The following is a 12,769-nucleotide window of genomic DNA, read 5'->3' as shown; positions in this document are numbered from 1 at the left end:
AGATGAAAAATTAAAAAGGTGTTTTGAGTAAATCTTGGAAAAGAACACAATTCCAAGTGAAATTTTGGGGTCATTTAGGCTAAAACCACACCCTGCCACACACAGTTAAGAGCATGACATCATAATTCTTTGTTGTGGAATGTGGTGTATGGCTCTGAATCACAGATTTAACTAAGTGAACTCATTCCTCTGCTATTGTAATTATAAATAAGCCTTAAATAAGTATAACTAAGTGCATACAGCCATACCAGTAGAGTCATAGTCCAAAACACACAATAATACAAGAATGTTGGAAAAGATTGCGCAGATCTTAGTAGAAAAAGCCTTTATTTTGAAAATGGGCAATGGTTGATACAAAGAGTAGGAGTATTCGTTACCAAATTCGGTACTTTTGTAGGTACCTAATCTATCATAAGAAGAGGACATAGATCAGGGTTTTAATATGTGCATTAGCAAAAATTAAAATAAAAACAGTGCGCAATTGTCGTCAATTTGTGAAACAACTGCGATGTTACAATACAAACAGTTGGAAGTTCTTTTGATATATTTGCTTATGTTTATATTGAGAAATGCATTTGTTGAATTAAAATTATTTGAGGTTTTCTTATTAAGTATTGATAATTGGTACCGTTAAGGACCGATACCGATTCCCAGGTACTGGATATCGGTTCAAATGTAAAAGGTACTCATCCTTAGTAGTCGTTCTCGTTATGGTTTCCATCTTGGAAACAGTTTTTTAAGAGATTATAACGTCAATAGTGACTGTAGAGCGTTGCAGTAGGCTTCTTTTCACTTTACAGAAATGCCGTTTCCAACTATAGCAAGTAGCTAAGCTTAGTAGCATGAACTGTAGAATTATGGAGCAATTTAACGTCTTAGTCATAAAACTGTTGAAGCTTGAATGGTTATTTTATTGAATAACAACTATGTCAACCTGCTGTTTACGGAATACACAAGTTATTGATATGTAAAGAGTCTTGGTTTATAATTTTGGTGCTTTGGTTAAAGGTTCGAGGCTTGGTCATAGGTCCTCATAAATCTCAGGTTATAGCGGTTTCTCCTTCTTCACTTTATTGTCCTTACGACGTATATATATATATATCCTGCATATTGGTATATGCTGTATCGTCATTGCTGATTCAGAAAGGGTGCGACACGTCTTGCTGTTTTATGTAGAGGGATGGTTTCTGTTGTGCTTGTGTGGCAGATGAGGGAATGTATTCACATGGGCTAAATGCTAATGAAAGATGAGTGGTTTCTTTTGAAGATCAGGAGATTTTGCAGCACTTATCTGGCGATGAGGAGTGTTTTGGCAGAATATTTATATTTAGCCGTAGTTTTAGTCTTCTGGTGAAAGTGAGACTTAAGGTATTTGAATGTGAGAGGTGTTGATACATTTCTGATCTGGCCTATTTGTGAGTGGTTACGTGTGTGGTAAATTTGACAGCCCTGTCAATCATCTCTGGCCTTGAGCATGGATGATGTTTCTAATCTGCCAGTATAACGGTTGGGCATTGGGTCCCACCTCCAGATTCTAGAAACGTCATTAAAAAAAACACCATGGCAGGCACACCATGCCAACGGTCTTTCACGAATAGCTACAAAAACCACAGGGTGATGAGTTTAAAGCATGACTTTAAAGTTTTTGACACACTTTTCAAATACCATCACCTCTTTATCCAACACATTTTTTCCAAGCAGCTTCCCTTGGATTTGGAAGCTTTAGAGCAGGAATCAGTTAGGACTATGACTTGTGCGATGGCTGTGTAAAGTAGGTTAGTGGTTTTAAACAAACAAATCCTTGTGCCCACTCAGTTAAATTGCAGCGCCGTCATTGGTTGATGGTTGGGGTGGTTTGCTGGGACCAGCTGGGATGGTAGACGACGCTTCACTTTTTGAGTTTGTCTTTTTCAACACTTTGAGCCGTGAGAGCAAAGTCAACAAGCTAAGCTGTTGTCAGTCTTTTGTTTTTGGTCTTGATTAGTAGGAGGTATTACTTTGCTGTAATACTTGTTAAAGCGCTGCTGGTGATTATTCCTCCATCCGTGCGTAGCTCCGTAATAGACTGGCGTCCTTACAAAGGGTGTACCCTGCTTCATGCTTGACGTCAGCTGTCTAGACCCCTTGCCCCAACGACACTGTACAGCTAATTTTAGTTCAGGGGCCAAATACAAAGTAGTTTGATTTTAAGTGGGCCGCAGATTTTAGGCAGAAAAATGAGCAATTTCAACATTAATGTCCCCAAGTTTGCACTTTGACGTATAAGTGATACATAAAGTATGTAAGGCGCTGACAATATCCAAGCAATAAGTGATAGATATCAGTCTGCAGTATTTTCTCTTTTAAATTTGGAAATGTGGAAAATTGAGTTCTTTGAACAATTTGAGATTAAAAATGACTGCTGTCATGGGATAAAAGAATGGGAAAATCCTCCAAATATTGTGGAATTTCATTGAATTTGTGCATTTAGAAGGGCTGAGATATCTACAACTGAATTATTTGGTCATTTACACAATTTGTTTTTTACTTTCTGCTGCGGGCCGAAATGAATTGGGATTCGTCCCCCAGGCCATTGCTCTACAGCATTGGTGTCGAACTCACCTCAGGTGTCATTGTTCAGGTAAAAAAAAAAAATAATCAAATATCTGAATTTGTTCTACGAATCGTTCAAAATAATGAATCCTGCAGTTTTTATGAGAGAGATTCATGTTTAGAGCCAGATTTGTCCCGCAGTTTGACAATAAATGATGTCAGGAATGGCTGAGCGATGAGGTAGGTGGATGAAGTGAGGTGTGGCAGGTGAGACATCTGGACACAAATGCAGACAAGATGACTCAGCAGTTTGATTGATTTGAAATCAACATTAATACTTTTAGGTTTAGGTGACTTGCTCAAAGTCCCACAGCTAATTCATACCTGTGACACTCTGGTTACAAGCCCACTTCCTTAACCATTAGAAGTTTATTTATTTAAAAAGGCAGTGCATATTTTTATTTATTTTTATTTATTTTTTTTAATGAAAATATGCAAATATTTTAGCATGAAATTTTCATCTTTAGTCCCTGGCCAGCACTGCCCCAAACAACATGCTTGCCTTCTGTATTTTTTATGTCTTCGTATGTACTGTATATATATTTTAAAATTGTATTTTGTTCAAATAAAAACTAGATTTTGGCAATGGATGGCTGGAAGTGGGCCGCGAGCTTCGGTTTGAAACTGTTCTACAAGTTTATTGCTCTACCTTTGATACACAAAACTGCAGATCATGAACATACAATCTCAGAAACAGTAAAGTCATGGTTTCCAACAATTCATCTGGCCTTTAGTAGGGACTCCAATTTTGTGGTTGAAAATCGCAACACGCATTTTCACGTCAGTTTACCCTTTTCCATTTCGCCATCTTTTTTTTTTTTTTTTTTTTTAAATCATTCCAAACTTGCTATATATGGTTAGAAAGGTCAATTGCTGGTATTATTTGTTATTCATATGCTTCAGATGACTTACGAAAGCCGCGAGGCTAGCTGAAATCATGTGAGATTACGTCACAAGAATGTCCCTTAGCTACACTGCTAAAAATGTCTCGACCTGATCTACGGGGAAAAATGTAATGGAAATGTGTGACACGGTCCCAAAAAATTCAAGGCAAGGTTCAGTCCATGTCATATAACTATTTTAATTTGCATGAAATCTCGGGCAGCCGTGCAGCTGTGTGATTATTAAGTCGCACAAGACATTAAACAAGATTATGAGTGAAATTGAATGCACCCATTTTCCAGGAAACAATAACTTGTAAATGTGTGATATGGTCCAAAAACATGCAGACGAGGTATTTCCGCTTCATTTTGTGGCTTGATTGAAAAAATAAATACATAAATAAATCTGATACATTTTTGCATTTCAAAAACAGTAACTCCAGGTTTTCTGACAATGGAAAATCATCCATATTCCAGCATTTAGCCCTCATTTAATGTTCATGGACATAATATTTTCATTTAAATGTTCACCTGCACTACTGCACTATTATCTTATTATTATTATTGTATTTTTATTTTATTTTGTTATTATTATTATTATTACTATTATTATTATTATTATCTTGTTATTTTATTTAGTTTGCACATATTAGTCTAACTACTCTTATATTTATGTTAATACTTCTTTTTTCATTTATTTTTCTTTATTCTAGTTGATTGTTATTATTTAATGTTACACTATCTGAGAGAGCACAGGTCACCAAGACAAATTCCTCGTGTGTATTCATACACTCTTGGTCAATAAAGTTGATTTATTTTTTTTTTTTTACTTGTCTGCACATGCTGTCAAAGGTCAACACCACAGGAAGTGCAATCATTATGAGACAGCGATGCATATTTTGTTATTGCAATAAAATACATTGATTTATTTTATTGCTTAATTGTGACCATCACCAGCCCTCCCTAAGGAAGGGTAAGAAAACTTTTATTAGAGGGAGGATATAAAAAGGGAGAGCAGTGTTACACCTAAAAAAAATAAAAAAAATAAAGTTGATTCTGATTCTGATTCTGATGAATACATGACCTTTTTATCTGCTTCTCCCATACCAAATGTGACTACACTGTAATGGCAAAGTGATAATCAAATACATTCCCTTTATTTCTCAGTGGTTCTAATGTTATGGGAGAATGGGGGGTCTCTCAGTTCAAAGCAAGCATCTTTTGCTAATTAGGAGCTAACACTTCAGCGCTAATTAAACCGCAACTAACTAAAGTTGTTTTTTCTTGTTTTTTTTTTTTAAAGTAAAACTGCAACCTAAAATGAAATAGTCAGTGAGGTGATGTAAACTGCAGAGCCGGGCGTTAACGGTGGGATTTATGAGGACAAGCGCGCACACCCTTTTTTCTCACATAATCTTTTTAAAAGGTTCGACTGTAACAGTTTGGCGTTTATAGCCAATTTGACAAAATAGCTTTGTTTAGCAAGTCGGAATTTAGTGCCAAGCTCGGAACTTATAACCTTTTCACTTGTTAATCCAGTTTTCTCACTCGCGGTAAAATGCTATGCTAGCAAACTGTGTTTTATAGCTAGCGAAGTGGATTTTCTACTTTGTCATTCTTAGTATCTTACAATATACAGTATTTTCATAAAGAATTTAAAGGCATCGATAATGTGTTAGCAATTGTCGATTTGCATTAATGTCTTTGCTAGCATAGCTTACACATGTTTTTGTTTTAAGATGTAAATTGATTTCCTCTAGCAATAAAATGTACTGTTAACTGCAGCATAAAAGACAACTTCATAAAACCCAAAAATTATATGTATTTTTTAAAAGAAAAACACTAGTGGGGGTGATGGCAACATAAGTTTATTGGCAGTTTTATTGAATTCATCCTACAGCTGCTGTGTTGTAGGATAATGAGTGTTTTTCATGAACATTGTGGTTTAAAAATTAGACGTGTAAAATGTTTTCCTGTTGCATTTACTTTCCTCACGTAGAAAAAATGCGTAAGAATAAAACAAAGGATAACAGATTAAATTGTAAGGCTTTTTCCATTGACTTTTACCAGAAGTAGTGATAAAGCAATATACTGTACACTGGGTGCCGAAATCATATTCAACACTACCTAAAGTTTCAAATGTATTTGACGATATTATAGCATGAAAGTGTAACTAGACTTTACTAGACTTTTAATATGTGAAATCTTAGTTAAAATCCTTTGGGTATCATTGTGCCGTCTTTCTATAGATGTGTAAGGTATTTGTTTTTATAACCAACTACAAGTAATAAATATTATTATTATTGTATGAAGCATTAATATTAATTTATGCAATAGTAATGCTTTAATTTTAGTGAGGTTAGTAGCATTCATAGTAGGCTTTACACTAGGGATGTAACGATTCACCCAACTCCCGATACGATTCGATTCACGATACTGGGTTCACGATACGATTCTCTTATTTTACAAAATGGGACTGTATATAAATGACTGAAAAATATTGCTTTTTTTTTTTTGGGAAAATACTGTACAATTTTTCATTGTCAAAAGAATCCCTTGATAAACTAATCAAAACAATGCAATTTAACTAAAAATAAATCTTGAATGAAATAAATAAAGGAATAATACAAATGAAGAAGAAGCTTATTTTTTAAATTCTGGTTCTATAGTAAACAATACAAAACTGCATAATAGTTCTTTTTCTTTTTAAAAGTGCAACTGAAAATGTATTTTGTGCCTTAACAATTGGACTTACAAAAAATTTTACTGTATTTACGTCAGATATTTGTTTGAACCAGCAGAGGGCGCTGGTAACCCAGTGGTCGGTTGGCATGTAGTTATTCTGGCAGTGAAGAAGAGATGCTATGCTAGCAGACAGAGCTAATAGAAAAGCGTGACTATTACAGATATTCACGTAATATTACAGATATTCGTTCGGTGCTAAAGGGGTAAGTAATCATTTATGAATATGTTTAAGAGTAGAAGGCAGCCAGAAAGAAAGTATTAGCAGATTTCGCCCGCCGCCAACACTCGCTCTCTGCTGGTTAAAATAAGTACTGCGATTCATTTTTCACAGCATCGATGTGAACCTTGATACCTATGAATCGATTTTTAACTGCCTTACGATTAATCGTTACATCCCTACTTTACACCGATCTCATCGGCTATATCGGATTGGCCGATATATAGCATTTTATGCAATTAATGTGATCGGCTGTATTGTCTTAATTTGCCGATCCGATCAATGACATCACAGTCGTGATTAAACTTTTTGTAGATGCTTTCATTGCATTGTTTTATCATCTCATTTACACCGAAGAGTTGTTAGCTTTACGTGACACGGCTTTATTTCACTCACATTTGTGCACAAAGGTGAAAACCCATTTCATTGGTGGGTCAGAAATCGTGGCCGCGTTACGTGACGGAGCCATCATTAGCATAATCCTGACCCTGCTGCTGAAGCGTAATAACACATTCAGGTATCTAACCAGCCAACCAGCCAATCAACCAGTCAGCTAACCAGTCAAAATAGTAAAACTCTGGCACTTTTGGCGGACCAATCACAGCGCTTATGTTCCACGTCGCCTCGACACGCAGTCAGGATTTTTGATGGCTCAAACAGGTAGGGCTGGGTCCATCCAATGACGCTGCTAACGCTAGCTATCATTGTTACCGTTATGCCCACGCGCGGGAAGGGCGTGTGAGCGTGGTTCCAGTACCTCTAACTGACACGCCCCCAGCGTTTCAGAGCAGAGAGAAAAAGTGCTTGTTTTTTCATGATTTTGAGACCTTATTTTATATACTTGGTGATTTTTTTCATCTTTCAAATTTGGCTCGGTAGTGAATGACACATGGATTGACAAACACACACACACTGACACTCAACCCCATTTTTTTTTCCAGAGTTTGCCTTGTTAACTCAACCGGTTAACAGTATATATATATATATATATATATATATATATTTTTTTTTTTAATTATTATTATTAATATTTTTGAGTAATTTTGTTTCCTTTAGGTCTTCTCATGACGTACAGTCACAGCAATCGTTGCTCCTCCGCATGCTGTCTGGTTACCATCACTGAACATCAATAGGACATTTTTCCTTCTCTGGTGTTTTTGACTGTTTGGAAACAAATGGTCACAGCTCTACTCTAACATATTACTGATGTTGCAGAGGAATTTTTATTTCCATACCGTCTTCAGAGTGTTCTAAACCGATTTTAGAAAATGGACTCAGACAGTGTTAGAAGACTTAAATAGAATAGACCTTTATTGATCCCCAGAGGGGGGGGGGGTGGTGGTAAGTACTGTATATTAACCAAGTTTCACATCTACAAACAAACAAATGTCAAAAATATATACATACATCACATTTAAGCTGCTGTTAGTTATCAAATTAACCTTATCCTAGCACAATCTTTTTTTGTCTCCAAGACAGTGAAACAGTTTTTCTCTTTCTTAAAACCTTAAAAAAAAGAGGTTTTTCAAAGTAACATTTAAGAAATCCAAATGTTCAATGAGTTTGCAAGTTACTTATAGCATAAATACGGATACTTGTGACTTTAAACTAAAGAAGTCTTCATGGCATCCAGGTTATTTTGTTAAAAATGTATATCAACAATTACAACTTTTCACCGTTACAAGTACAAAATCGTATGAGATACTATTTATTTCATTAACTGTAATTCATGTACAAATATAAAAAACAAGTGGTATGTTTGTCAAACTGTCAAATTATTATTATTATTATTATTTTTTAATAGTGGAACATTTTGAAAGCTTCTGATTCTGTTAAATTCTTAATTCCTGTTAAAAAATGTAACTACACATCTATAAAAGTGCCCAGTATGTTTTATGAAAATATGTGCAAGTGTGAGGTAGTTTAATAAGGTCTGATGTGGTTCACTGACACCTAGTGACCGGGCATTCATGTGATATGCATATGTTAGCGCAATTAAATGTTTTTTTTTTTTGTTAAAAAACAGGATTTTAAAAAATTTATTTGGACATTTTTTAGGATCCATACGATAAACGTGCGGTGAAATATTGGATACATCACCAAATCGTTTTTTTTTTTCTTAAACCCTTAATATGAGGTAGGGATATAAGCTAGTCAGCCTCACCCACAAATTCCAATTGTATTCCTATAAATAGCAAGCTTCACTAGTCTCAGGACAACAACCTTTACTCATGTTTTATGTGGAAACACTTCCTCGGTAATAGCTCGAGATCTAGATATTTAGTTGTGCTAGAACAGGGAGACATGTATAACACTCAGAAAGAAACAGCATTGCCCTCCAATGCTTTCCGGCCATTAAAACTCTTCATTTTCTTGGCTCTGAAACAGTGGAAAAGTTGCCATTGAGTAATACTAACGTAATCACACTGTTTTTGAAGCTGCTGTTTTTTTTTTTTTTTTTTTTTTGTTGTCATCTGGCCATGTTCAAGTGTTTGTCTAATCTTTGGCATTTTTGTCTGTCAGGCAATTTTTCCTCCCGAACCAACAGATTTTTCACATTACCTCTGTTTGTTTCCCTGCTAAAGCTCTTTGAATTGTCTTAGTTCGTCTCTGTTTTGTATTTTTTTCCCCCTCCCTGTTCTCCAATAGCTCACGACCTGAGCCGACACGTGGTTTTCATCTTGTTCCACGGTTAAAAACATCTTAGCTGAACCTTTGATACGTTCAATGTGACATAACTTTGCTGATTATGATTTTTTGAGGCCTACCTTGAATCAATTTAGGTCAAATTATTCAGAGGAAACAAGGTACCACATAAAAAGGTCTCAGGAGGGAAAACGAGCCACTTCCTCTGACCGTCGCTGTTTGGACAGGTGAGTGAAAATGCAAGCTGGTCCTCGATCCCACGACTCCAGCCACCACAGAGAACCCAACCAATCCAAGGCAAACAAGAGCTATTGCTGTACAGAGACAAAGATAGGCAGAAAAGAAAGCATCCTCGGTTTCACCCCTAAGTTAAATAAATACTTAAAAAAAAAAGACCCTCACACGTCAGCATGAGTCTTAGCTGCCAGTTTGGGATTAGATAATCTTTCTCCATTTCCCTTTTACAACAAAAACACAATCCTGTTGCTTCTTTAGGGCACAACAATATATTAACACTCTTTAAAACTATATTTTTCTTACCTCAGGATCCATTTTTTTCTTGTTTAGCTTGTTTTTTTTTTCTTCTCTCCTTTCGCTAAAAGGATTTCTGAAGATTTTCCGTATCAAATAGTTTGTAAGGTCGTGAATTGAAATTCAGTTGGGGTTTTTATATGTTTCTGTTAGTCGTGGTTTAGGAATTTGATAGGTTGTGTGTTCTGTTAGTTCTCAGCGCTTAGTTCGGTCCTTGTCTGTGAGTAAGGCCTTCCTGTTTGTTTCTACGAGCCCTGGGTGCGTCTGAATGGTCCCTCATATCTCCTTTCCTATGCACTTTTCCTTAACCCCTGGAAGTGTTTAAGTGGCGGCCATGATAAGGAATGTTGTAATTCTCTAACAGCTGAGGAAAGGAGACTCAATGGTTCCTTTATAACCTCCTTTAGCCTAGGAAACACTGATGCATCCTTTACAAAAGGAGACCAAATAATGCTGCCCCACAATTCCTTGCGGCGACAACATTTAAAGGGACCCGCTAATCCGAGCGTTCACAGAAACTCACAATGACTGAAAACAGAGCACTCTTGTTCACCTAGGAATGCTTTGTGCGGTTGTACATTTGTCAGCCTACAGCATTATATTGGCCAACATCTTGCATAAATGTAACAATTTCATACGTCATTATACTTGTTTTGAATTAATGTTGATTTTTGAGTGGAAGGTGAGCGTGAGCAACCATTCTCAATGTAACGTTCTTTTAGTTTCACTTTCGTTCCTTGTAGCCTTAAGGAAAAGTGGATAGGAGGGACTATTTGGTCACAGCCCCTGTCTTTGTCAGTGTGTTTGTGAGTGGGTAGACTCCTCCCTCCTTTCACCACACATGCATCCCTCATCTCCTGATTATCTTCCCAGTACTATTTAAGGTGTGTTTGTCTGGTCTGATGCCCTTCCCTCCCAGTCAGTCAGTTTCCCTTTGAGTCTAGTTGGTTAGATTTGCACTTTATAGATTATTGAAATATATATGGAGCTTTTAATAAAGCGCTGAACATGGCCGCTGTCTCCCTCTCCAGCAATTTAATCCAAACCTAAAGCCTCCATCCTGACACTTTGATGTGGCAGATCAAAGTGTCTGCCACCTTTGAACCTGTTTCCGCTGGAGATTTCTTCCTATAAAAAAAAGAGGGAGTTTTTTCTTCCCACTGTCGCTAAATGCTTGTTCATGTGGATCTTGTTGGGTTCTTTCTTTCTTTCTCACTACAAACTCTGACTTTGTTGTAATTTGCGCTGTATATAAATAAAGTTGAATTGAAAATGCCTTCATAAGCTTTTGCATCATTTGTAAATTATGTTCTTGTGAGCGAACTAATAGAGTTGTAAGCAGCGACAGGTGCTTTGATTTATTTTTACTACTGCATGCGTGCAAAATGATTGATGTCATGGTTATGATGAGTCTCAGACCTGATCATCTAACACTTATCAGATGTTCTGTTATTTTTTAAGGGATCACATTTTTCAGCACTTTTAGTCTTCTGAAAATGGTTTAAAGAAACAACAAAGCAACATATCTGAGATAAAACAGAATAGCACAGTAGGGCAAATTAAAGGGAGAATATTTAATGGCAACAACCCAGTGTCTACCATTGTTGATTCCAAGATACACAACATAGCCTACTGTATGCAACAATTTAGTAACCTCAGCATTTAAAAACCACAGGTTTTTTTTTTTTTAATTCAGTTGCATAAATTCAACACAGTTACATATTTTCTTACAGCAATTGGTTCTAGTTGTTGTTTATCTTAAGTAACATCTTTTAGGCTGCACTCTGTCTCTCTCTTCCTGGGTATTATTGGACCATTAACAAAGGGGGGAAAACATGCTGTCATGTGTTTAGTCTAGTTTTAAGTATTTCCCTCACGTTGACTCAAGCTTGTGTTTCAAAGACAAAACACGTTGCATTGTTAAGTCTCGTGATAGTATCCACAATGGCGTCCTTTAAACCAAAATAATCTGTTAAATTAGAAAAATCCTAATTGTACATGATAAAACTACATCAGACCAAACCTGCGAAACACATCTAATGTGACTCCTGCATTTGAAATAACACCGAGTCGTTATTTTAAGTAAGCGTTAACAATTACAGCCAGTATTTAACTTATTTCCCCAGTTTCACTTCTATGGCTTGTTCATTAGCTAATAGATGACTGGTCAGATCAGGACTGATGCTCTGCATGCGTGTGCTTGACTAAATCACCACAAATGCAGTGAGGGAACTGTTTTACAACAGGCCAGGTTTAATGAGCGTCCCATTGGGAGAGCAAAAGATGTTTCCTAGAACTCCAGAGAAATTTGGCTTACGGGAAGGGGCTAAATTATCGTGTCAACCTCAGGCCTGAGTCACTTTTTTATTCAGCACAATCAAAAAAACGCGCACATCCCTTTTTGAGGCAGTGTGCTGGATCGAAAAAGTCCAAAAGATGCAATGAAAAAAAAAGGTCTGCACAACTGCGTGGTGAGCTCCAAATTTTAAACTTACACCAAAAAACGCCCTTCATCAGACATGAGTTGCAGCATTAGGCACACCTGTTTTTATAGTGTGCTTGATTGAACAAGGTGGTCACATTTATATTGCATGCATTTACATTTTCGCTATGTATACTAAGTTAATACACTATATCTACATATACAAAAATATACACTATATTTATTTTTATTTATTTATTTATTCAGTTTATTTCCGACATGGTTACATTCACTTTTTTTTTTTACATTTTTTTTTTTTGTACATGTTGAAAAAGGAGACGAGAGAAACAGTTTGCTTATCTGGGTCCCGTCCCCTGTTTTACCATCGCAAATTTACATGGGTTTACATGTCTCTCTGGTCAAACATTCTTGAGTTGTTCTGAACAGTCCTTTTTTGTGTATTCTCATCTGTAGTCAGTGTTGTCTTGTTGTTTTTTTTTTTTTTTTATTTACAAATATAACATTCTTAGGATAAAAATGTTTTTATATTCATGACCGTATCAGGGTACCCGTCATATAGTATGGAAATGTTACCAATAAATTTAGGTACCTATATTTCCTAAACAGGAAATAAGGTCCTTAAATACTTACCATTTTACAGATCAACAAAAGCTTTTAAGTAAAATAACTGAAAATTAGGGCTAAAGCTAACAACTGCACACATCCATATTTGAT

At 36.1% G+C, this 12,769-nt stretch overlaps 1 protein-coding gene across 1 annotated transcript in view; it reads left to right on the top strand.

Annotated features, from left to right (window-relative positions):
- The window catches only part of antxr1c (ANTXR cell adhesion molecule 1c), a 48,692-nt gene that overhangs the window by 5,951 nt on the left and 29,972 nt on the right, over nucleotides 1-12,769 (top strand). The window lies entirely within an intron of this gene.

Source organism: Gouania willdenowi, chromosome 19 (assembly GCF_900634775.1).
Source record: "Gouania willdenowi chromosome 19, fGouWil2.1, whole genome shotgun sequence".
Taxonomy (NCBI): Eukaryota; Metazoa; Chordata; class Actinopteri; order Blenniiformes; family Gobiesocidae; genus Gouania; species Gouania willdenowi.
Note: the sequence above shows the minus strand (reverse complement) of the source record. Positions and strands in the feature narration are given on the sequence as shown.